Source organism: Tamandua tetradactyla, chromosome 4 (genome assembly GCF_023851605.1).
Source record: "Tamandua tetradactyla isolate mTamTet1 chromosome 4, mTamTet1.pri, whole genome shotgun sequence".
In the NCBI taxonomy this organism is placed as follows: Eukaryota; Metazoa; Chordata; class Mammalia; order Pilosa; family Myrmecophagidae; genus Tamandua; species Tamandua tetradactyla.
Genome location: NC_135330.1, coordinates 15,062,022 through 15,087,183, shown reverse-complemented (window position 1 = coordinate 15,087,183; position 25,162 = coordinate 15,062,022). Strand labels below are relative to the sequence as shown.

At 37.5% G+C, this 25,162-nt stretch overlaps 1 protein-coding gene and 1 non-coding gene across 4 annotated transcripts in view; one reads left to right on the top strand and one right to left on the bottom strand.

The window, feature by feature from the left end:
- Window positions 1-25,162, bottom strand: part of ATF6 (activating transcription factor 6) — a 276,390-nt gene that overhangs the window by 25,815 nt on the left and 225,413 nt on the right. The gene's annotated exons all lie outside the window — the stretch shown is intronic.
- Window positions 5,056-5,162, top strand: LOC143681772 (U6 spliceosomal RNA). The gene has a single exon (XR_013174832.1). It is a non-coding gene; the product is annotated as a U6 spliceosomal RNA (small nuclear RNA).

Below are 25,162 nucleotides of genomic sequence, written 5' to 3'. Positions count from 1 at the left end.
TAAACATAATTATGTCCAGTACCTAACACAGCATGCACAGCATGAGAGGAACATACACCTCTCAAAACAGCAAGAAATGAAAGAAACCACGCATTTAGAACAGGGGAAAGAGCCCTGGGAATCAGTAATCCTAGAGTCTAGTCCCTGACCTTCCATTGTCTCATGGTATCGTAGAGAGAAAATCTATTGCCTTCTCCACAGTTTGTTCATTTCCTCCCTCTCTCCAGTGGAAGGAGGTTACCACAACTGCCATTTTTCTGTGATGGCATGAGGGTTAAGGAGTTATTGCTCACACCATCACTGTTTGAAAGGAAGGCACTGTGGAGAATTCTCACTATTAACATGAGTGTGACGATGACTTGGGTTAACGAGACAGTGACAGAATCCAGAGGAAGCTGCTACAATGGAAACAATGTGAAATTTATCTATTTATCATGAAGACATATTCCAGAGCCTTGACTCAGTATAAAAATAATAAAAAAAGGTGATAGGCTTGTTGCAATAGATCTCCAACACACAGTGTAAACAGTTCCAAAGAGGAAAAGTTAGTAGATATTAAAACCTTAAGTCTTCAGAAAATGTCATTTAGTGTTAAGAAAGTACTAGAAAATTTGGCAAGTTTCCTATCTCTCTTTCATTATAAGACAAGTTATTCTAATCATTTTCTTGTAACTTAGTATTTCTTACCAGAATCATTGGCATTTCTTCTTTCTGGGCTTCTTCAATGAAAACTTTGTGGCTTTTCCTGAGTAAAACAACCGAAACCTCCCCAATAATGATATATGGGGTACCATTTTAGTTTCTATAGAAGCCAGCTAAAACGGTTAGTTTACGGCAGAAAATTTGGTCATATACTTTCATAAAAGAGCCCATCATCCTTGGGAGTTTTAAAAGCAAGATTTTCAACTGGATAAGGCAAGTCCAAATCCACCCAACTTCTTCCAAAGACCAACAGTGACTTGTTACTTTTATACTATTAGCTCATCTAGACAAAATAGGACTGAATAATGAAAGCTACACTACACTGCAGCTGGGCATCACAAACTCCAAACAACTGTAAAGTGCAGCCACGTCTATGCTTATGTAGTAATAGGCATTACGTAATCTTAACAGAGGTATGAATATGCTCAGTTTAACCTTTACTGTTTAAGTGGGAACTAAAATACCTAATGTAATATTCCGCACCACAATTAATAGAGTACAATAAACAAGGGTTTTCCTCAGATACATAGGGCAGAACTGATGTTCTTCCAATGGGAGTTTGTTCATGTGATCAATATGATTCAGGTACACAAATATTTACCTAGCACCTGCCATGAGTTAGGCACTGTGCTGGGTGCTGGACAAACAGAGATAAGTAAGGCCTGGCCCCTAAGCAAGGAGTATATCATCTAGTAAAGGAGACAGCTACGTAAACAGATGGCCTAAGTGCGATCTGGGTATGCATATGGTACAATAAGAACAAAGTTAGGAAGGCGCCTACCCTAGCCTGTGTGGTAGAGAGATGACAAGGAAGAAGGAGTTCATCTCCTTTCTGAAGGCGATAACCCTGAGCTGAGCTCTGAAGAATTCCCCAGCCAGGTCTGAGGTGGGAGGAATTCTAGAGAGGGCTAAGTAAATACATGTGCTGGTTTGAAAGGAAGCATGCCCCCCTAAGAAAAGTCATGTTTTAATATAAATCCCATTTCATAAAGGTAGAATAATCTCTATTCAATACTGTATGTTTGAAATTGTAACGAGATCATCTCCCTGGATGATGTGATTTAGTCAGGAATGGTTGTTAAACTGGATTAGGAGATGACATGTCTCCACCCATTTGAGTAGGTTTTGATTAGTTTTTGAAGTCCTATAAAAGAGGAAATATTTTGGAGAATAAAAGATTCCGAGAGAGCAGAGAATGCTGCAGCACCACAAAGCAGCGAGTCCACCAGCCAGTGACCTTTGGAGATGAAGAAGGAAAACGCCTCCCGGGGAGCTTCAAGAAACCGGAAGCCAGGAGAGAAAGCTAGCAGATGACACCGTATTTGCCATGTGCCCTTCCAGCTGAGAGAGAAGCCCTGACTGTTCGCCATGTGCCTTCTCACTTGAGAGAGAGACCCTGAACTTCATCGGCCTTCTTGAACCAAGGTATCTTTCCCTGGATGCCTTTAATTGGACATTTCTATAGACTTGTTTTAATTGGGACATTTTCTTGGCCTTAGAACTGTAAACTAGCAACTCATCAAATTCCCCTTGTTAAAAGCCGTTCTGTTTCCGGTATATTGCATTCCGGCAGCTAGCAAACTAGAACAATACATGAAAGTGTTGTTGGGCAAAGTGTTGTTGGAGTATAAAGTATGAGGAGGGAAGTGAGGCAATAAGAAGTGAGGTGTGAAAAGGTGGTTCACACAGCACTTGGGATTTATTCCAAAGGACATGGGGAGCCAATGAAAGATTTTAAGTAAGGGAGAAACAGGATCAGATATGAATTTTATTTACATAGGTCATTCTGGTGGTAACGTGGAAGACAGATTTGGTGGAGGATAGAGACAAGAATAAATTCATGATTCAAGCTTAAATTTTATACATTCTGACTTTCTCCCCAGAGCTAAGAGGTCTAATAGTTTTGTCTTGTACCTGCCAGTTAAGATAAAAATACAGAACAGGGGATGCAAGGGTAGTTCAGTAGTAGAATTTTTGCCTGCCACGAGGGAGATCTGGGTTCTATACCTGGCCCACGCACTTCCCAAAACAAATAAGCAAGCAAGCAAGGAAACAAACAAAAAAATAACCAAACAAACATTCAACAAATACTCATATGGAAAAAGAATGAAATGTGACTCCCATCATACACATACAAAATATATATATATATATATATATCAAAGATTTTTAATATACATCCAAAATTCTAAAGTATACCCACTAAATGCATAAGTCATACTCTGTTCTTATTATATATGGTTTATTTCTAATAAATGCCACTGACACACAAGTCCAATGTAAGGGAACCTCAAAAACTCAAATATTGCTCTTAAGCTCACAGTGAGAAAAATTCTGATTTTTTTGCCTAACAAAGTGGTATAATCTATTGTGGCACAAGATTCAATAGAATTTTTATTCTTTTAAATATTCGTGAATGGGCTTCTCAATAAGAATTTGGAGAAACAAGGGTTGTCAAGGGATAATTGAAAAATCTGCTTTAAAATTCCTACAGTACTTTCTATTTAATTAAACTAACTTTGGTTTTACTAGAAAAGAACACACAAATATATCAAGACTCTTCTGTGGCTATGGTTGCTCAAAAATTAACACAATTAAAATATACAACAGTAATAAATGCTTTCTCTTAAGAAGGAGCAAAGTAAATCAGAGTAATGGCAAGTGAAAAAGAATATGGAAATAGGAAGGGAGCTGGCACCTGCATGCACTGTTTCGTTTTTATTCAACATGACAGTTCTATGACGTACCTATTATATCCCCAATATTAGCACATGAGAAATTTGAATCCCTGAGATTTACATAAATTGGCCAAGAGCATGTAGTTAGTAAAATGACAATTAGATTTTGACTCAGGTTTGATTCCAAAGTCTGGGTGTCTTTTCATCACAGCAAGTGATGCAATCTCTTAAGCAGAGGGAGTAACTCATACTTTGTCAACACCAATTAACATGCACTTTATTTTGGTACAAAAAGACTTTTTAGGTTGATTAAATGACCCATATTTTAGACGTGGCTCTATTCCCTGTTTGCTTTTTCTTTTCTCTTCACTCTTCTTCTTCCTCCTCCTTCTTGAAAAGAGATGGCAAGCTAATATTTACCACAGGGGAGAAAAACAGTATGAAATAGATTTTTGGGGGGCTTTTGAAATTTGATTATCAAATCCAAGATTGATCAGTGCAATATTTTGGGTGACCCTGGGCACAAAAGAAATTCTGTCCATCTCTATTCTGCAGACCTAGTTATTCAAAAAACATGAATTCCTACTTCATCCATTCCATGGTGGTGTGTTTCTTTGTAATAGCAGTCTAACCTTCCTTGTAATTCACATACCATGGGACTGAATGATATCACCTAGGCCAAAGAGGGCTAATGTCTAAGTTCTGGGGCATTTCAATGGTTAGGGTCTGGAAGAAGAGAAAGAGTCAACAAATGAAACTGAGAAGTAGCTAGTGAAATAAGATGAAAAATAAAACAGAACAGGAGATCACAGTGTCCTGGAAATAAGTGAATAAAGTGTTTCAAGATGGTGACAAATGCTGCTGGGAGTAAGATAAGGACAGAGAAGAAAATTTGGCAGGATGAACATTTGGTAGCCTTGAGACAAATGGTTTCAACAGAGAGATGAGATGAAAGCCTATGTAGAGCAGAGTAGAGAAAGAAGGGAGAGAAGGAGGAAACAGCAAATACAGATGAGACTTTTCGGGAGGTTTTTTTTTTTTTATTAAAAAAAATTAACTAATACAACATTTAGAAATCATTCCATTCTACATATGCAATCAGTGATTCTTAATATCATCACATAGATGTATGATCATCATTTCTTAGTATATTTTCATCGATTTAGAAAAAGAAATAGCAAGACAACAGAAAAAGAAATAAAATGATAATATAGAGAAAAAATAAAAATACAAAATACAAAAAATATATATAAAAGTTATATAATATATATATATTTTATATATAAAAATATATTTAAAAAGTTAGGAGTTTTTGTTAAAGAGGATCATAGAAAAATAGAGTGGTAATTGGAGAGGAAACAAAGAATCAAGGGAAGTTTTTTTTTTTTTTAAGTAAAACTATGATGATCAAACCTGTAATTATAAGCTTCGCTAAAATAAGTAAGAGTTTTGAAATACAGTAGGAAGTACTTATATTTTTAAAACTCACCTTATTAAATAAATGACAGCTTACCTTATAATAAGCTGCTAAACTTGAGACCTGAAAGAACACATTAATACCACAAATGCTATTGCTACACTAAACATGAAATAGAGGTCATTTATGGGATTTCTTCCTACTTAGAAACTGGTGCCTGAAATTAAAAAAAAAATTATCCTTTAAAAATGCTAACATGTGCTCACTTCGGCAGCACATATACTAAAATTGGAACGATACAGAGAAGATTAGCATGGCCCCTGCGCAAGGATGACATGCAAATTCGTGTAGAGTTCCATATTTAAAAATAAAAAATGCTAACATAACTTTCTTCTACTAACCTTTTTTTTTAGTAGGAAAAAAACCTTATATTTTTGGTGAAAATGGATAAAAACTCTGATGTACTTTTCTCATCTTGGTGATATGAACATTTCCCAGAAATCCTTATGCATACAGATGAAAATCACTAAAATTTAGCAGGAAAGGAAATCCAGGAAGAAATCTATTTATACACAATTCCTCCATGTGAATAGACTATAATTTCTTTAGATTTGACTCATATATTTAGTGGTGTGAGTCCAGACAACAAATCCATAATTGCCATTAACCAAGAGTCCCATATCTTCTTCTACAGTACCAGAGAATCTCATATGATATAAAATCTTAAACAAAAATGTAAGCTTTTTTTCAGGATTTCATGTGAAAGATCCACAGACAGTGAAAGAAATGAGGAGAGTATATTCTGAGCAGAAGGAATATTAAATACAAAGGTCCTGAGGTAGGGGTATGCCTGGCATGTTAACGGAACAAGAGGTCACTTGCATGCAGAGAGGAGAAAGCAGGGCAGAAAAACAGAAAATGAAGTCAGAAAAGCAGAAAATGTGTCTGCCAGGGTGGGGTGGGATCATGTAGGACCCTATATGCAATTGCCAGGGCTTCAGCTTTTACTCTGAAATGGAAAGCTGTTGGTAGATTTTGAGCAGAGGGGTAACAAGATATAATTTATGCTTTAACAAGATCACTAGTTGTGTTTAGAAGAGATTGAAGAAGGCAAGGGTAAAAGTAAAAAATGTCAAGATGCTATTGTAATATCTAGGCATGATGATGACACCTTGGTCCAAGGCAGTAGTGGAGGAAATGGGAAGTAAAGAGGAAAGAAGTACAGTGAAGTAAAGCAGAATTTGCTAAGGGATCACACAGATGTGCAAGAGACAGAGAGGTGTCAAGGATGACTTCAAGGTTTTAGACTATGCAACCTGAAGGATAACATATGCCATTAACTGAGATGGGAAGACCATAGAAGGAGAAAGTTGGGGGTGGAAATCAGGAGTTTGTCTTGGATGTGTTAAGTATGAGCTGTCTGTGAATTACCTACATGGAGATATTCAATAGGTAGTTGAACATATGAATCTCGAGTTCAAAGGTGAGGTTGGGTCTGGACGTGTAAATGTTCTTTCCTGTTAAATACTCTCAACAATGATTCAAGCATGGACAAGGAAGACATTGAAACAAAATCACTTACTGTCATAATCAGGATGCCAAAAAAGCTTAAAAAAAGACAGAAAAAAATAAGCAAACACTAACAAGATGAAACTTAATAGGTTAAAATGTAAAATTCCATACAAATACATGATGAGAGACAGAGTGGAATAGAGATTTATTTGAAAAAGATTTTATTCCGATATAAGTTTGGTATATTAAAGGTGAAATGAAACTGCCTCCCAAACTCATGTCAACTAAGGTTGTATTAAGAACACAACAAGGTAGTTGATAGTTCCATTCTCTGCCTGCTGATCAGAACACACCTGCAGCATGATGCTCTATTCTAGGAAAGTTTGAATCCAGGCCATGAGGAGCGCAGCTGAAGGAACTAGATTTCTATGTACTGATAGAGAGAAGATGTATGAGTATAAAACAGCCATCTTCACAGCCTACCATGTGTGAAAGGTATTAGACTTTTTCACTGAGGCCTAAGAAGACAGAACTAGAACCAATTACTGAAGAACACCGATTCTGGAGAAATAACAGAAAGAAATTTCTAATATTTACAGCTGTTTGAAAACAGAATGGACTATATTCAGAAATAATCAATCCTCTTTTATAGAAATGTTTGAACATTGCAACAATTAACTGAGAACTTATTATGAATGCTTTACTATATTGGACATAATATATTAGGTTATTAAAATCACTTTTTACTACCACCTAATATGAGGAAAATAAAACTCAGAAAGAAACAAGCAAATCATACAACTAAAGAAGACCTGGGATTCATACCTATGCCCTTGACTATGCGTGATTCTTTCTCTGGATATTTTTAAGTGTTTATAGAGGGTTAGAACATTTTTATAACTAACATAAACTAAAAAATATTTTGCTTAGTTTCTAAGTACTCATTAATCTAAAGAGCTTCAGGATAACTTAGCATCAATTACTGAAATCTATTTGCATAGTTTTTTTTGTTTTTACAACTGAAAGCAGTACATATAAGATTTCTCTGTAAAATCAGATACTACCTGTCTATAATGGAAGGTCACTGGGAAAGAGGACATATATACAGAGTGATGTTATTTCTGGGAGGAAAGCTCCTGGAGTGGTTAACACAATGAGTGATGCTCCAGCAACAAAGAAGAGAATGTAAAAGTCAGCCATGAGCCTTCTGCTGCCCTTATGAAAACATGAGCTACTTCAGAAACGTTGTTAATGCTCTCAATGGGAAAATGACATTACTCCTTGGAAAACAAAGTATTTTTAACATGCTCAATGCCACGGAAACATATTTGTTCTTTCCACAAGCATGTGAAAAATACAGGGAAGTAAAATAATCTTGAGTTTAAGAACAGGGGAAAAACAATTAGAAGGAAGCTTACAAGAAGCAGAAAGACCCAAACAACAACTACCATGGAAAAAGCTTATGATTGAACCCACGCTCCTGAGTGTTATGGGGGTTTAGTCATTCATTTCCATTAAACGAACTCTGGGAAAGTATGCAGTGTATTCGGCAGAAGTTCTGCCAATGCCAGGAGGAAATGCCTATGAATTGCAGGAGTCTCAGGAACAACAGCACCTAGATGTATATCACTTTGAAGCATTCCCTCCTTTCTCTAGCTGAGTCCCAACTACATCAGTGGTTTTTGTTCCTGAATAAAGTATTTCCTGCTATTTCTTCAGTGCTTCCTATTTTCATCAACTTTTTTCTTATCATATTTTGGGTTGTGAAATGGTTCTGTTAAAGAAGAATGGTGGGACATAGCAAAAATTTAACTGGCATCATAAATCAAAGGGACAATCTGAGTTTTGCCAGGTGATCTGTATAACTTTACTCATACCAGAGATGGTCTAAACTGATGTGTGGCTCACAATTAATGGCTCAGATTCAAAGGACACCTCACGTGAAATAGACCACCTGTTAGGATGGAGCTTTTGCTAGCAGAGTCCTCCTTCTCATTAAAAGGACATGCATGTGAATTCAACTATGTCCTGATTAACATTTTTCTTTGCAAAGAAGCATGCATTATTGCCACAATAAGTGAAGATTAATTAGCCACCCACACTTTACCATTTGCTTGATTTGAACTTCATTTCCCACTCTATACACTGTTTCACACAGTTTTCATGTAGCTTTTTTTCCATGGTATATTTTGCATAAGTATTCATACTATTATTACTATAGTGGCCTGTATTAAAAATCAAACCTTTATTTCCCTTAAGTGATAATAAGAGCTGACATACTATCCTTACAGGTAATCACATAGATCCTTGTGAACCTATCAGGAAAATCTTAGCACAAAAGCTGGCCTCAATCAAGTTTACACTAATTTTCTTTTTTAGTTCATTCTCTAACTTTCTATTGTATGGAATTTATTTTCATGATAGGAACAACTGAATTAAACCTGGGGCTGCCAAATTCATCAACTTAGAGTACTGAAACTTTACCAGGTTGGCCTGCTTACCTACAATAATAGCTCTGTTGTCTCTGAAATACACTCAGCATAGATGGGTGAAGAAAAAAAATTAATGAATGAAACCTTCTGTGCATTCCAGAAAACGTAAAAACCATAATGGCTGCAACAAAAATGGCTCTGGAACAATGCCTAGATGTTGGGTAGGTTATAGAGACAGGCAAGGGAGCTAACCATAATCAGGCAGGGTAACACTTGAATGCTCACATCAACTCTGTAAAATCCATGAGACCTCTATGCCCAAAGGTAGAAGCAGAAAAAGGGATCTGTAATCTAAATTAATAATACAAAGGTAATTGAACTGCCAGTTTGGGGAAGGCTGACCCTATAATATCCTTATAATAGTTAGGTAAACAGAAAGGCTAAGCTTTTTTCTAGTTAAGCTCACAGAGACATAACTCCCTGTGCTAACGAGAGATAAGAGTAACCATGAAGACTCCGCTGTCCTTCATCAACATGAAATTTGTATTCATAATGGAGGAATTTCTCATAAACAACTCTCCAAGGGAAAAGCAATAAAATGGACATGAGTTGTATGCAAAGATTTGAACAGGATCCTTTAAAAATGAAGACAATCAAGATAAAATAATGTAGTTCTATTCTTTACCTAGATGAATTACTTGCTATTTCTGGAGTGTCTTATGTTCTACTTAAGAGTACATCATCCTAATCTTTCTTCCTACTTCAGATCATTATCACTTCACACCTAAATAAATGTGAAAGGTTCTAACTGTGGTTCCCGCTCTCATAATGTCAAATCCAGCCTCTGCCTACATACAAGTCATCTTGTACAGTGTCAGCCAATGAATCTTTCTCAAATATCACTTGTATCATATCTCTTGCTTTTGATGGCCACTATAATATTGTGAAGGGGATGTATTGGTTTGTTAAAGCTGCTGGAATGCAATATACCACAAATGGAACAGTTTTTAAAAGGGCATTTAATAAGTTACAAGTTTACAGTACCAGTGCCAAGAAAATGTCCAGGGTGGGCCACGGTGGCTCAGCAGGCAGGAATGCTTGCCTGTGATGCCAGAGGACCTGGGTTCGATTCCCGGTGCCTGCCCATGTAAAAAAAAAAAGAAAATGTCCAAACTAAGGCACCAACAAGAGGTCACCTTCACTCAAGAAAGGCTGATTCTGTCTGAAACACCTCTGTCAGCTGGGAAGGCATGTGGTTGGCATTTGCTGGTCCTTTGCTCCTGAGTTCCATTGCTTTCAACCTGTTTCCTTTAGGGGTTCCTTACTTGGTGTCTGTGGGCCTTCACTTAGCTACTTCAGGACACAACTCTGGTATCTGGCTTGCTTAGCATCTCATGGGAAGGTGTGTGGTGATATCTGCTGAGTCTTGCATCTCCAAATGCTTGGGTCTCATGTTGGCTCTTTTAGTTTTGAAGAAACTGTTCTCCAAACGTCTGCATCTGCATTTCCAAATGTCTGTGCTGTGTCTGCATCTGAGGTTTCTCAAAAATGCTTCCCCTTTTAAAGGACTCTAGTAAACTAATCAAGGCCCACTTTGAATGGCTGGAGTCACACCTCCACCTAATCAAAAGGTCACACCCACAATTGGGCATAATACATTTTGGTGGAGATAATCTAATCTAAAGTTTCCACCCTACAGTATGAATCAGGATTAAAAGAAACAGCTGCCCCCATAAGACTGGAACAGGATTAAAACATGACTTTTCTCAGGTACATAATAGTTTCAAACTGGCACAGGGTGAGAAAGGCCTGTTTATGGAAGTGACACTAGAGCAGAAAAATAAATGATATAAAGCAGTGGGGACAACCAAATCAACAGGCTGAGCCTTGGATCTTGCGCTTCACCCCTATGAAGCGTATTCCTGTAAAGGAGAGGCTAAACCTACTTATAATTACACCTAAGAGTCACTCCCCAAGAACCTCTTTTGTTGCTCAGATGTGGCCTCTTTTTCTAAGACAACTCAGCAGGTGAACTCACTAACCTCCCCACTACATAGGATGTGACTCTCAGGTGTGTAAATGTCCCTGACAACATGGTACAGAACTCCTGGGATGAGCTGGGACCCAGCATCATGAGATTGAGAAAGCCTTCTTGACCAAAAGGGGGAAAAGAGAAATGAGACAAAATGAAGTTTCAGTGGCTGGGAGATTTCAAACAGAATAGAGAGGTTATCCCAGAGGTATTCTTATGCATTATACAGATATACCTTTTTAGTTTATGGTATGTTGGAATGGCTGGAGGAAGTACCTGAAACTGTTGAGCTGTGTTCCTGTAGCCCTGATTCTTGAACATGATTGTTTAACAACACAGCTTTTACAATGTGACTGTATGGTTGGGAAAACCTCGTGTCTAGTGCTCCTTTTATCGAGGGTATGGACAGATGAGTAAAAAATTATGAAAAAAATAATGGGGGTGCAGTAATGGGTAAAATAAATTGAGTAAATTGAAATACTAATGGTCAATAAGAGGGAGGGGTGAGGGGCATGGGATGTACGAGTTTTTTCTTCTTTTTCTGTAGTGATGCAAATGTTCTAAAAATGATAACGGTGATTGTGAAAGCATGTATGTCCCCTAGAAAAGCCATGTTTTAATCTACATCCCATTTCATAAAGGCAGAATAATCCCTATTCAATACTGTATGTTTGAAACTGTAATCAGATCATCGCCATGGAGATGTGATTTAATCAAGAGTGGTTGTTAAACTGGATTAGGTAGAGGCATGTCTCCGCCCATTTGGGTAGGTCTTGATTAGTTTCTGAAGTCCTATAAAAGAGGAAACATTTTGGAGAATGGGAGATTTGGAGAGAGCAGAGGATGCTGCAGCACCACAAAGCAGAGAGTTTACCAGCCAGCGATGTTTGGAGATGAAGAAGGAAAATGCCTTCCAGGGAGCTTCATGGAACTAGAAGCCAGTAGAGAAAGCTAGCAGATGATGCCATGTCCACCATGTGCCCTTCCAGCTGAAAGAGAAGCCCTGACTATGTTTGCCATGTGCCTTCTCACTTGAGAGAGAAACCCTGAACTTCATTGGGCTTCTTGAACCAAGGTGTCTTTCCCTGGATGCCTTTTATTGGACATTTCTATAGACTTGTTTTAATTTGGACATTTTCTCAGCTTTAGAACTGTAAACTAGCAACTTATTAAATTCCCCTTTTTAAAAGCCATTCTGTTTCTGGTGTATTGCATTCCCACAGCTAGCAAACTAGAACAGTGATAAATATAAAACTATGTGATGATATTGTAAGGCATTGATTGTACACCATGTATGGACTGTACGCGTATGAAGATTCATCAATAAAAACATTTTTAAAATAAATAAATGATATGAAGCAGTGGGTTGTGTGATGATCTGGGGAAAGGGGTTTCCAAGAAGATTAAAAAAGCACAAAAGAGCAACCAAGTTGAGAAAGAGCAAGAAGGCTGATGTGCTGGAATAGAATGAGTGAGGGGGACAGTGACGGGAAATGAAGCTGGCGAGACAGACATGCTTTGAATTATGGAGACCTAAGTTAGGAATGTGACTTCACTGGGACTATAACAGGAGAGTTTTTAAGCAGAGGAATTCAATAAACCCTGTTGAATGAATGAATTATTAAATTCCCTCCAGGACTACTTATTTTGTTAAATTAGGGCTGAAGTTTAAAGTATGATTGAAGAAGAAGAAAAACATTATTTTGCATGTTGAACATGAAATCATCCTTACATTGGGCAAAGTCACTAAACTGAATAATAGCAATCTTTCTAATTAACAAAAATAAGTTACATGCAAAACTTCTCTTTTAATTGTCTTCAAACTTTAATTCTTTCCACTGATAAGAAAATGGATTAATAAATAGTTTATGAATATTTATGTTAAGATTCAGAATTAAGATGTTTTAAAATACACACATACAAACTCAAACACACATACATTTCAGGATAGGGAAACCTGCTTAAAATATGTATTTTTGATAATGAAATCACGTGTCCGCATGGTGGAATTACATTGTTAATATTCTATCTAAGAATATCATGACTTTTGGTTATTCCATGATTGAATAACAGTTTCACTGAGTGTGACAGGCAGCCTCTAAGATGACTCTCAGTGGTATCTCAGTGATCCCATACTAGTATTCATATCCTTGGTAATGCCTCCAATTGAGTTTGTGCTAGACGTAATGATTCCCTTCTAATAAGCAGAATATAGCAAAAGTGATGAGAGAAAACCCCTAAGATTAGGTTACAGAGTGACTGTGGCTTCCATCTTGGACACCCTCTGTTTTCATCCTGATTGAAGCCAGATACCAGGCTGTGAGCTGTCTTACAGAGAGGCAAGTGTTCTAGTTTGCTGGCTGATGGAATGCAATATACCAGAAACAGAATGGCTTTTAAAAAGGGGAATTTAATAAGTTGCTAGTTTACAGTTCTAAGGCCGAGAAAATGTCCCAATTAAAACAAGTCTATAGAAATGTCTAATCTAAGGCATCCAGGGAAAGATACCTTGGGTCAAGAAGGCTGAAAAAGTTCACAGTTTCTCTCCCAAGTGGAAGGGCACATGGTGAACACAGTCAGGGTTCCTTTCTCATCTGGAAGGGCACATGGTGAACATAGCGTCATTTGCTAGCTTCTTCTCCTGGCTTCCTGCTTCATGAAGCTCGCCGGGAGGCATTTTCCTTCTTCATCTCCAAAGGACGCTGGCTGGTGGACTCTGCCTCTCGTGGCTATGTCATTCTGCTCTGCTCTCTTTGAATCTCTTATTCTCCAAAGTGTTCCCTCTTTTATAGGACTCCAGAAACTAAACAAGACCCACCCAAATGGGTGGCGACACATTTCCCCCAATCCAGCTTAACAACCACACTTGATTGGGTTACATCTCCAGGGAGATGATCTAATTACAATTTCAAACATACAGTATTGAATAGGGATTATTCCGCCTTTATGAAATGGGATTTTGCTGAAAACATGGCTTTTCTAGGGTCCATACATCCTTTCAAACCAGCACAGCAAGGAACTGTGGGAGAACTCTGGTCAAAAACCAGTGGGAGGGACTTCTGGAGAAGATGGCGGCTTAGTAAGACGCGCGGATCTTAATTTCTCCTCCAGAACAGCTACTAGGGGAGTAGAAACGATACAGAACAGCTCCCAAAGCCATGACAGAGATAAAAAAAGACAGTGTACCCCATCCTAGAACGACTGGCTGGCTGAGAGAACGCGCTCTGGTGAGATCGCTGAGGGGCGCGGACTTCACCGGGCGGGGCGGCAAGCGGCCGGAGTCACTCCCTTCCCCCTTCCCGGGCCAGCTGGGAGAATTGGACAGGCGGTCCCCTTAAACCGCGGCGGCTGGCGCCCACACCACGCGCGGCCCCCCGGACCAACTGAGAGAATTGGATCAGAAATCCCCAGGCCGCGGAGAACGGCGACGGGGAGGGGGGGCCCTTCCAAACCCGTGACTCCCCGGAAACGTGCACTCTCCCGGGCGGGCCGCTGCGGCTGGCGCCCTCCCACCACCGGGCCGACTAGGAAATTCGGACAGGCGCTTTCCCGGGCTGCGGCGGCCAGCGATCCTCCCCACGTTCGGACCCCGGGCCGGTTGGCACTCTTCCAAGCTGCTTCGGCTAGCGAACCTCCTGGACAGCGAGAGTTTTCCAAAGTTAAAGGACCCACAGCACCTTTTACGGGTGGGACGCGCAGATAAACGTGTGCCACGAGCGCCACCTACTGGGCAGGATAAGAAAAACAGAACCCAGAGATTTCACAGAAAAATCTTACAACCTTGTCGGGTCCGACACCCAGGGGAATCTGACTAAATGCCCAGACGCCAGCAGCAGAAGATAACTGTCCACACTCAGAAGCCTGAGAATATGGCCCAGTCAAAGGAACAAACCAATAGTTCAAATGAGATACAAGAGCTGAGACAACTAATGCTGAATATACGAACAGAAATGGAAAACCTCTTCAAAAATGAAATCGATAAATTGAGGGAGGACATGAAGAGGACATGGGCTGAACATAAAGAAGAAATAGAAAAACTGAAAAAACAAATCGCAGAACTTAAGGAAGTGAAGGATAAAGTAGAAAAGATGGAAAAAACAATGGATACCTACAATGATAGATTTAAAGAGACAGAAGATAGAATTAGTGATTTGGAGGATGGAACATCTGAATTCCAAAAACAACCAGAAACTATCGGGAAAAGAATGGAAAAATTTGAACAGGGTATCAGGGAACTCAAGGACAATATGAACCGCACAAATATACGTGTTGTGGGTGTCTCAGAAGGAGAAGAGAAGGGAAAAGGAGGAGAAAAACTAATGGAAGAAATTATCACTGAAAATTTCCCAACTCTTATGAAAGACCTAAAATTACAGATCCAAGAAGTGCAGCGCACCCCAAAGAGATTAGACCCAAATAGGCGTTCCCCAAGACACTTACTAGTTAGAATGTCAGAGGTCAAAGAGAAAGAGAGGATCTTGAAAGCAGCAAGAGAAAAACAATCCATCACATACAAGGGAAACCCAATAAGACTATGTGTAGATTTCTCAGCAGAAACCATGGAAGCTAGAAGACAGTGGGATGATATATTTAAATTACTAAAAGAGAAAAACTGCCAACCAAGACTCCTATATCCAGCAAAATTATCCTTCAAAAATGAGGGAGAAATTAAAACATTCTCAGACAAAAAGTCACTGAGAGAATTTGTGACCAAGAGACCAGCTCTGCAAGAAATACTAAAGGGAGCACTAGAGTCAGATACAAAAAGACAGAAGAGAGAGGTATGGAGAAGAGTGTAGAAAGAAGGAAAATCAGATATGATATATATAATACAAAAGGCAAAATGTTAGAGGAAAATATTATCCAAACAGTAATAACATTAAGTGTCAATGGACTGAATTCCCCAATCAAAAGACATAGATTGGCAGAATGGATTAAAAAACAGGATCCTTCTATATGCTGTCTACAGGAAACACATCTTAGACCCAAAGATAAACATAGGTTGAAAGTGAAAGGTTGGGAAAAGATATTTCATGCAAATAACAACCAGAAAAGAGCAGGAGTGGCTACACTAATATCCAACAAATTAGACTTCAAATGTAAAGCAGTTAAAAGAGACAAAGAAGGACACTATATACTAATAAAAGGAACAATTAAACAAGAAGACATAACAATCATAAATATTTATGCACCGAACCAGAATGCCCCAAAATATGTGAGGAATACACTGCAAACACTGAAAAGGGAAATAGACTCATATACCATAATAGTTGGAGACTTCAATTCACCACTCTCATCAATGGACAGAACATCTAGACAGAGGATCAATAAAGAAATAGAGAATCTGAATATTACTATAAATGAGCAAGACTTAACAGACATTTATAGGACATTACATCCCACAACAGCAGGATACACCTTTTTCTCAAGTGCTCATGGATCATTCTCAAAGATAGACCATATGCTGGGTCACAGAGCAAGTCTTAACAAATTTAAAAAGATTGAAATCATACACAACACTTTCTCGGATCATAAAGGAATGAAGTTGGAAATCAATAATAGGCGGAGTGCCAGAAAATTCACAAATACATGGAGGCTCAACAATACACTCCTAAACAACGAGTGGGTCAAAGAAGAAATTGCTAGAGAAATAAGCAAATACCTCGAGGCAAATGAAAATGAAAACACAACATATCAAAACTTATGGGATGCAGCAAAGGCAGTGCTAAGAGGGAAATTTATTGCCCTAAATGCCTATATCAGAAAAGAAGAAAAGGCAAAAATTCAGGAATTAACTATCCATTTGGAAGAACTGGAGAAAGAACAGCAAACTAATCCCAAAGCAAGCAAAAGGAAAGAAATAACAAAGATTAGAGCAGAAATAAATGAAATTGAAAACATGAAAACAATAGAGAAAATCAATAAGGCCAGAAGTTGGTTCTATGAGAAAATCAATAAGATTGATGGGCCCTTAGCAAGATTGACAAAAAGAAGAAGAGAGAGGATGCAAATAAATAAGATCAGAAATGGAAGAGGAGACATAACTACTGACCTCACAGAAATAAAGGAGGTAATAACAGGATACTATGAACAACTTTACGCTAATAAATACAACAATTTAGATGAAATGGACGGGTTCCTGGAAAGACATGAACAACCAACTTTGACTCAAGAAGACATAGATGACCTCAACAAACCAATCACAAGTAAAGAAATTGAAGCAGTCATTCAAAAGCTTCCTAAAAAGAAAAGTCCAGGACCAGACGGCTTCACATGTGAATTCTATCAAACATTCCAGAAAGAATTAGTACCAACTCTCCTCAAACTATTCGAAAAAATCGAAGCGGAGGGAAAACTACCTAATTCATTCTATGAAGCCAACATCACCCTCATACCAAAAACAGGCAAAGATATTACAAAAAAAGAAAACTACAGGCCAATCTCTCTAATGAATATAGATGCAAAAATTCTCAATAAAATTCTAGCAAATCGTATCCAACAACACATTAAAAGAATTATACATCATGACCAAGTAGGATTCATCCCAGGTATGCAAGGATGGTTCAACATAAGAAAATCAATTAATGTAATACACCATATCAACAAATCAAAGCAGAAAAATCACATGATCATCTCAATTGATGCAGAGAAGGCATTTGACAAGATTCAACATCCTTTCCTGTTGAAAACACTTCAAAGGATAGGAATACAAGGGAACTTCCTTAAAATGATAGAGGGAATATATGAAAAACCCACAGCTAATATCATCCTCAATGGGGAAAAATTGAAAACTTTCCCCCTAAGATCAGGAACAAGACAAGGATGTCCACTATCACCACTATTATTCAACATTGTGTTGGAGGTTCTAGCCAGAGCAATTAGACAAGAAAAAGAAATACAAGGCATCAAAATAGGAAAGGAAGAAGAAAAACTATCACTGTTTGCAGACGATATGATACTATACGTCAAAAACCCGGAAAAATCCACAACAAAACTACTACAGCTAATAAATGAGTACAGCAAAGTAGCAGGTTACAAGATCAACATTCAAAAATCTGTGGCATTTCTATACACTAGCAATGAACAAGCGGAGGGGGAAATCAAGAAACGAATCCCATTTACAATTGCAACTAAAAGAATAAAATACCTAGGAATAAATTTAACTAAAGAGACAAAAAACCTGTATAAAGAAAACTACAAAAAACTGCTAAAAGAAATCACAGAAGACCTAAATAGATGGAAGGGCATACCGTGTTCATGGATTGGAAGACTAAATATAGTTAAGATGTCAATCCTACCTAAATTGATTTACAGATTCAATGCAATACCAATCAAAATCCCAAGAACTTATTTTTCAGAAATAGAAAAACCAATAAGCAAATTTATCTGGAAGGGCAGGGTGCCCCGAATTGCTAAAAACAACTTGAGGAAAAAAAACGAAGCTGGAGGTCTCGCGCTGCCTGACTTTAAGGCATATTATGAAGCCACAGTGGTCAAAACAGCATGGTATTGGCATAAAGATAGATATATCGACCAATGGAATCGAATAGAGTGCTCAGATATAGACCCTCTCATCTATGGACATTTGATCTTTGATAAGGCAGTCAAGCCAACTCACCTGGGACAGAACAGTCTCTTCAATAAATGGTGCCTAGAGAACTGGATATCCATATGCAAAAGAATGAAAGAAGACCCGTATCTCACACCCTATACAAAAGTTAACTCAAAATGGATCAAAGATCTAAACATTAGGTCTAAGACCATAAAACAGTTAGAGGAAAATATAGGGAGATATCTTATGAACCTACAATTGGAGGTGGTTTTATGGACCTTAAACCTAAAGCAAGAGCACTGAAGAAGGAAATAAATAAATGGGAGCTCCTCAAAATTAAACACTTTTGTGCATCAAAGAACTTCATCAAGAAAGGAGAAAGAGGCGGGCCGCGGTGGCTCAGCGGGCAAAGTGCTTGCCTGCTATGCCGGAGGACCTCGGTTCGATTCCCGGCCCCAGCCCATGTAACAAAAAACGGAGAAACAGAATACAATAAAACAAGAAAATGTTTAAAGATGTTTCCCTTTCTTCCTTCTATCCTTCCTTCCTTCTCTCTGTCTTTCCTTTAAAAAAAAAAAAAAAAAAAAAAAAAAAAGAAAGGAGAAAGACAGCCTACACAATGGGAGACAATATTTGGAAATGACATATCAGATAAAGGTCTAGTATCCAGAATTTATAAAGAGATTGTTCATCTCAACAACAAAAAGGCAGCCAACCCAATTACAAAATGGGAAAAAGACTTGAACAGACACCTCTCAGAAGAGGAAATACAAATGGCCAAAAGGCACATGAAGAGATGTTCAATGTCCCTGGCCATTAGAGAAATGCAAATCAAAACCACAATGAGATATCATCTCACACCCACCAGAATGGCCATTATCAACAAAACAGAAAATGACAAGTGCTGGAGAGGATGTGGAGAAAGAGGCACACTTATCCACTGTTGGTGGGAATGTCAAATGGTGCAACCACTGTGGAAAGCAGTTTGGCGGTTCCTCAAAAAGCTGAATATAGAATTGCCATACGACCCAGCAATACCATTGCTGGGAATCTACTCAAAGGACGTAAGGGCAAAGACACAAACGGACATTTGCACACCAATGTTTATAGCAGCGTTATTTACAACTGCAAAGAGATGGAAACAGCCAAAATCTCCATCAACAGAAGAGTGGCTAAACAAACTGTGGTATATACATACGATGGAATATTATGCAGCTTTAAGACAGGATAAACTTATGAAGCATGTAATAACATGGATGGACCTAGAGAACATTATGCTGAGTGAGTCTAGCCAAAAACTAAAGGACAAATACTGTATGGTCCCACTGATGTGAACGGACATTCAAGAATAAATTTGGAATATGTCATTGGTAACAGAGTTCAGCAGGAGGTAGAAACAGGGTAAGATGATGGGCAATTGGAGCTGAAGGGATACAGACTGTGCAACAGGACTAGATACAAAAACTCAAAAATGGACAGCACAATAATACCTAATTGTAAAGTAATCATGTTAAAACACTGAATGAAGCTGCATCTGAGCTATAGGTTTTTGTTTTGTTTTGTTTTTACTATTATTACTTTTATTTTTTTCTCTATATTAACATTCTATATCTTTTTCGGTTGTGTTGCTAGTTCTTCTAAACTGATGCAAATGTACTAAGAAATGATGATCATGCATCTATGTGATGATGTTAAGAATTACTGATTGCATATGTAGAATGGTATGATTTCTAAATGTTGGGTTAATTTCATTTTTTCCGTTAATTAAAAAAAAAAAAAAGAGAAGAGGTAATTGGAGCTGAAGGGATACAGACCGTGCAACAGGACTGAATATAAAAACTCAGAAATGGACAACACAATACTACCTAATTGTAATGCAATTATGTTAAAACATTGAATGAAGCTGCATGTGAGGTATAGGTTTTTTTTTCTCTCTATTATCGTTTTAATTCTTATTCTGTTGTCTTTTTATTTCTTTTTCTAAATCGATGCAAATGTACTAAGAAATGATGAATATGCAACTATGTGATGATATTAAGAATTACTGATTGTACATGTAGAATAGAATGATTTCTAAATGTTTTGTTATTTTTTTTTAATTAAAAAAAAAAAAAAAAACCAGTGGGAACTACAGCCCTCAGTCTAACAGCTCCAAAGGAATTGAATCCTGCCAACCATGTGAATGACTATCGAGTGGCTCTTCCTGCAATCAAACCTTCAGATGAGAATGTAGCCCTGGTCATCTGCTTGACTGCAACTTCAAGCTGAGATACATATAATTTAAGTGTGAAAGATCAAATAAGATACTCTGTGTCTTAAAATATATTTGAGAAATAAATTACTGAAACAAGAAAACTAAAAAGCTCTCTTAAAGATAAAGCCAAAATAATAATGACAAATCCAATGAGTATTTCCCCTGTTGAAACTTGAATGCCTAAACCACACTGTACGGGAAAATACAATTAAGAAAAAAAGAGCAGGAGGTGGATTTAACATTTGAGTTCATAGAAATTTATTACCATGAAAAAATAAGCTTCTGATTTATTTTCCTTCTAAAACTTATAATCAATTTTAAAAAAAGCATTTGTTGTAAATAACCTATCATGTACAAGTAAGAGACTTTTAAAGCCAAGAAGGAACTTTAAAGATCACCTACCACAAACTTTTTGTTTTATGGGATGAGGACCCTAAGGAACAGAGGCATAAATTACTCGCTTATAAATTACTCACATAAATTACTCATACACCTGGTTATGGGCTGAGCATGATGAGATAAAAGGGCTTTGACTCCAGGTTTGGGTAGTTTCTTGGTCATCAGGCTGAGACTAACCTTTTCCAGAGAGAAATGATCTTTCTTTAACCTGCATAGAACAACGGCCTAAAGTTGAGGTTATATTCTTTAGAACCTTATTAAGTTCTGAGAATATAATCTATCACCTAGCCTTCCACTAACTGATTTTATCAAAAGGTGGGAAAACAGATTTCCCCCCTTTTGCCCTGTGTTAGCAGTGTATGGCCAAATTCACCATTTTTCCTTTGGCTGTAGTTTCCTGCTTCTCATTTCCTGTGTTGAACTAATCTTCTCTGATTATTAAACGCTATTGATAGAAATTTTTGGCTACTTACCGTCTGACTACCTTCCAAGATTTAGAGAGTCTCTTATCTTAGAAGGCAGGGATTATGTCCCACTATCATTGTTTAAAAGTGTCAGATACTTTATTTCCCAGATGCCCTTATAACTTGGGTATGGGCACATGACCTAGGCTGTGCCAGTCAGATGCACCAGCTTCAGACTGCAAAGAAGCCTTCTCCAGGAAGAAGGCGAAGGTGGAGAAGGTGGTAGCCCTAGCAGCAGGGGTGTCTAGTTTTAAGAGCCAGCATGGCATTGAGAAGAGGTGAGGATCAGTGATATGTGTAGTGCAAGCTATGGTCTATGACCAGCTCTGTAGTATAATTTGGGTCTTTGTTTTTGTTTATAGGGCCTCCAAGTCTGATTCTCTTGCTAAAATTCTTTCTAAAATACTCAGAGTTTGTTTCTGTTACTTGAAATTAGAAAATTGACTGATTAGATGCAGTTAAAAAGTAGCTAAAAAATAAATGCTCTGGTATATTGTGAGTTTATCTGGGGCAGGGATTATACATAGTTTTCATATTTGGATCTCTCAGTTCATAAGACAATGTCTAGCACTTATCAAGTTCTTCATAAATATGGAATGGATTGGCTCTTTACAAAGATACCACTGGATTAACTGTGTTCTGAATGAGGCTTCCTGGAATAACAAGGAAGTATCAACAAGAAAGCTCATTTGATAGAACACACGAGCATAGAAAAATTAATCATACCCAGAATTTTTTGTGTTTATAGCTCAGTTTTAATGGAACCTACTGGCTACCTATTCTAGTTTGCTAGCTGCTGGAATGCAATATACCAGAAATGGAATGGCTTTTAAAAGGGGGAATTTAATGAGTTGCTAGTTTATAGTTCTAAGGCTGAGGAGATGTCCCAATTAGACAAGTTTATAGAAATGTCCAATCAAAGGCATCCAGGGAAAGATACCTTGGTTCAAGAAGTGCGATGAAGTTCAGGGTTTCTCTCTCAGCTGAGAAGACACATGGTGAACACAGTCAGGGCCTCTCTCTAAGCTGGAAGGACACATGGCAAACATGGCATCATCTGCTAGCTTTCTCTCCTGGCTTCCGGTTTCATGTAGCTCCCTGGGAGGCATTTTCCTTCTTCATCGCCAAAGGCCGCTCGCTCGTGGACTCTCTGCTTCGTGACTATTTTTCTGCTCTGCTCTCTTTGAATCTCCCATTCTCCAAAATGTTTCCTCTTTTATAGGACTCCAGTAAACCAATCAAGACCCACCCAAATGGGTGAAGACATGTCATCACCTAATTCAGTTTAACAACCACTCTTGACTAAATCACATCATCCAGAGAGATGATCTGATTACATTTTCAAACATACAGTATTGAATTGGGATTAGTCTACCTTTATGAAATGGGATTTTGATTTAAACATGGATTTTCTAGGGGGCATACTTCCTTTCAAACTAGCACACTACCTTAAATCGGAGTGCAAGCCAATTTTTCTAGGAAAACACATGGCCACATCTATAGAAATAGAGACAGTAAATTCATTAGCAAGAAGACAGACTGTTTATTTTTACTATTAAATGGTATGTTTTGTTTTGAATGTAGAACTGGTCTGTTGGTCTGGGACAGGCTAGTTTAGGGAAGTGACTGACATTTACTTAATAGAAAATGAAACAAACGGCTTTTGTATGATTAAATGCCAAGGAAAAAACAAGCAAACTTTGAAATTAATGTCTGCTAAATTTGGATGGAATGAATTTACCTAATTAAAGCACTTTTAAAAATAAACTTCTGATGCTAAGAAAGCTATAGCATACAGTATCCTAATTTGTTTCTTTATATTTTAATACAGTGGTAAAAGTCTGGCTTATTATGGAAACTCCAGGGAGCTAGCTTATAATCAAGTTTACCTTGTTCTTAATATAAATCCTCACCTATTTAAACTGTTAGCTTGTCAAGTTATGTGCTTAATATTAACTATTTACCAATGACTGGGACATAAACAGTAGCTGCTATTTTTATGGTAGCTGAAATGATGGTAATATAAAATGGCATTTAGTTCTACTATCTTCACCTAGTCATAAACTCTACTCAAATGAAAAGCTGACAATACAACTGAAGGCTTGGCCTACAGGAAATTGACTGCAAAGGATCATTCTCAGAGAAGAGTTCAGTTATGATTCTTAGTCACTTCTACTGTAAAATGGGGATAATACCCATTTCACAGAGGCACTAGGAGGATCAAATGCAATTACACATGTTAAAGAGTTTAGAGATAGGTTTAAATACACATGGCTCAAAAAAAGCCGGGGGGAGCTCAATCTGAATTTGTAATTAAAAACATTTAGTAATATAGGTAATGGAAGGTGAAAAGCATTTTGTTAAAGAAAAAACAGAAAAATATTTTAAACTGTGATATATACTGAAAAAAACCTTACGCTTATTTTTATTTCCACTCTCTTGTTATTCCAATAGTGTAGTTCATACTTGCTGTTTTTACTCATAATTTATATTATAACTTTTTTTTTTTTGGGGGGGGTGCATGATCCGGGAATCGAACCCGGGTCTCTAGCCTGAAAGGTGAGCATTCTACCACTGAACCACCCATGCACCCTACATTATAACTTTTCATTTTACCCTGATAGTATCACTTTAACATGGGAGTATTTATGTAAATATCTCACTGTCAATTAAGGTTGATTAAAAAAAAAGTACGGTATGTGCCACTACTAATTATTTTCTCCTGTATTTACTAATGTATTATAATTTAACTCAAAGTCATACAGAGTGACAGAGTGAGTCATTGCTCTAATAGAAGACAGAACTATTTTCTAACATATTTATGTCTCTTTTCCCCATGTCAAACAGGAGGTCATCCTGCTTTTAAACATAACAATGATTTATGTTTTTAAGGAATATCATTGGTGGTGTAAACAAATTACCTTTTATGTTTAACTAAAATGCTGTGCCCAAGGATCTAAAGATCTGGGTTCTGGTCACAGCTAGGTTTGTATCAGTCATTCACCTCTCCCAACCTGTTTTCTTAACTGGGCCAAGAGGTTGCTACGGCAGAGAGCATCTAATTTTAATTTCATCTCTAAGATTCTTTATGAGCTCTGTCCTGCTCCCCAGTAAGACTATCAGTTCTCTGAAGGTATGAATCACATTTTATTCTTCTTTTGAAAGCTGTAGTGCTAAGTACTACAATTACATTATATTTGTATTACTTAGCACTACTACAATTACATAATAATATAAAAACAAATATGGGACTACACTGTCACATTTTTTTTGTATGCTGTGTTGTGGGAGTCACGTTTCATTATTTTTCCATGTGAGTATCCCAGCACCATTTGTTGATTTTTTTTTTTAAGTGCATGGCCCGGGAATCAAACCCAGGACTCTCAAATGGCAAGTGAGAACTCTACCACTGAACTACCTGTGTATCCCTACACTGTCATAGCTTGTAGTGTAAAACTAAGTAATGATTACAAAGTAACCAATACTTAATATTTACAATGGGATCTTAGCTATTTTACTTTTCAGTCAAGCAAATATTTTATTTATCCACTCTAGGAAATTAGAAGCTAGAAGGAATGACTAATAGGATAATTTCTATGTCAAGTACTCTGTTCTCTTATCTGCATAAACCATCAAAATATCCAATCTTCTAGACTACTTTTTAAAGTATGTTATTAAAAATTAAAATTTTTTTATTAGAGCAGTTGTAAATTTGCAGAA